This window comes from Hyperoodon ampullatus (assembly GCF_949752795.1).
Source record: "Hyperoodon ampullatus genome assembly, chromosome: 12".
NCBI lineage: Eukaryota > Metazoa > Chordata > Mammalia > Artiodactyla > Ziphiidae > Hyperoodon > Hyperoodon ampullatus.
The window spans coordinates 41994680-41997314 of record NC_136925.1 but is presented as its reverse complement, the minus strand read 5'-3'; positions in this window follow the sequence as shown (position 1 = coordinate 41997314).

Below are 2635 nucleotides of genomic sequence, written 5' to 3'. Positions count from 1 at the left end.
CCCTCTTGTACCTTTTGAGTTTTGTGTCACTTGTAGGTATTACCATTTGTAAAAAAATTTTAACTGAGCTTGTGCCTCAGAAGAGGGGGTACACAGCACAGAGTTGGACACATAGTAAGGTTCAGTAATCATTTGCTGTTTGAATACTTGTAGTGACAAATTTGAAACATCAGAGTTCATTTTGTTTTTTAAAGATTACTAATCCCATAGCTTTCCTGAAAGGTTGTTCATTGCCATGCCAGGTTTGTTCACTATCATCCGAGGAACTGTCTGTTCATTTTCAGACCAATTTCAACTCTAGAATTCCCACCCTAGGATGGACCTCAGATTCCCACTGAGGGAATCCCACCCTAGGATGGACCTCAGATTCCCACTGACCGCACTCCGGAGATGACCACATTTGTCACCCTTTTTATTAGCTTCCTCCAAATCCTTGAAGGTTCCTCAGCTAGAAGAGAATTTGCAACTTTTTAAATTAAATTTAATTTTTTAGGGAAACACTTCTAAGGTATTCACATTTGAAGACCCAGGGAGAATATAAACAACTGTACCTGAAGTGTGGAAAATGAAAATGAATTGCATACCAAGAAATAGCTCACAGCATTTAGTTCTCTTGCTGGCTGGCTCGCTGGCTGCACCTCTTACCCCGACACCCCCCCGACCCCCTAACCCCCCATTCAGCTGTGGGCCCACAGATGCCTGCAGGAGATTACACAACACTTAGCCCTTCAGAAAATACTTCTGTTTCCTGACCAGCTGAAGAGCATGTTGTATGGCATCTCCAATTTCATAGCTGTAGAAAAATTGTAAGAAAGAAAGGAAAACAATGGTGAACATTTTAAAATACTCAGTAGTTGAAATATGTGTGTTTTGGGTAGGTCTCATCAATGGAAATCAGTTGAAATTTGTGTGTTTTTACAGGGTCTAAGCAATTTAGATGATGAGGTCTATCCTCTGCAGAGTCAAGGGGCAGGAAGCACACCCAGCCTAGACAGCAGCCTAGAAAAGAGCCAGCCTGGGGCAGGGGACACCAAGTCAAGGAGGCAGGGCTGGCAGGGACTTGGAGCCTGAGGGAATTTTCTGTTGTGCCAGAAAATGGTACAAAGGTTGTTTGCAGCAGATGGGAAAGTCTGATACCACGTGAGAGTCAGAGAAGTGTTAGAGGGCATTCATTTGGCAGGGAGTGCAGAGCAGATTGAGGTCTCTTTCTATAGGCCAGGAAGATAAATTTGGTGGGAAACTGCTGATCCCACTTCTGCTCTTTGGGGCAGCATTTTAAAATGCGTGCTGTCTTGTTGCCATTGGGTTGGGTACTGGGCACAAGAGAAGGGGAATTCATAATTTTCCAACTTGTCTTAGCACAATAACTGATGGGCATCGTGCCTTTGGGCACAGTAAGCCCTCAGTGAGTGTTTGTGGTTGAAATTCTACATGGATAAAATAGGAATTTAAAAATTCACACACACACACCCCCGGCACCACCCCTTCTCCCTGTATGGCACTTGAGGTATGCTATGTACGAGGCCTGCACGGAACAGACGGCCAGGAGTTTTCTTTTCACTTCCTCGCTCCCACTATCCCTGCTCTGGAGCCTTCTGCAGGCCTCCCGTTATCACCCTGTGACATCTTTTTCCGTGACCTGCCTCCTTCCTTCCCCTGGAGCCTAAGCATCCTGGGACATCATCTCAACCAATCTTCTGATAAGGGGAGGCGAATTTTCTTTCTCATTCTGTTATGTTGTTTGAGAGTTCTGTTTTTATAGGTAAAACCAATATTACCTGGACTGTGGGCTAAAGGCTAGTTTAGCGAGCCTTGTCCGTGCAGCTACTACATCACAGGCCAGATGGTCATGCAGGCATTGTGCAAGAGGGAATTAAACCTTCCAAATAACCTATAGTTGTAAGTGGAAAATGTCACTATGACCTTTTTTCCAGTGCTTTTTAAACTCAGGCTTTAAAAATCTTTTTTTTAAATTGGGCAATAGTCACAGGGGGCAAAAGTTTAAAACTTCAGCAGGTAAAAACTCTCCCCCTTCCCCCCCAGCTTAGCTCCATTCTCAAACGCAACCAATACACCAATGTCTTGTGTGGCCTCCATCCACGTTTTATATGTGTGCAAGCAGTTGTGCTCACACACACACACATTCCCCTCTCTTTATTTTTTCACACAAAATAGCAGCATTGTATATACATTGGTCTGCACCTTGCTTTTCTTTAATCACTTAACAGTATATTTTAGAGATCATTCCACGTTCGTTACTGAGATTTCTTTCATCATGGATTCCAAATACACATGAAACAACCCACATTCTGATGATTTCTCCTTCCTCAAAACTTGGCTGTTGATTTTCATCCGTGTCTTTCCCTTGCTGGTGTATGACTTCTACCACAGAATGGTCCAGTCACATTCTTTGAATCGCCTTCCAGATAAAAATATCTTAATAAGCCTTACTGCCTTTGCCTGGAGGATAAGTGAACAATTTTATGTGATCAGGGCTCTGCCAGTGCACTGGTGTCACTCTACTGTTAATTTAAACCACATCTTGAATGAGGTCCCTTAAGGTCATAAAGCGGGGGACTCCAAGAAATGATCTGACTTCTGAGGCTGTGGCATGTTTTCTCTTGTTCCAGAAACT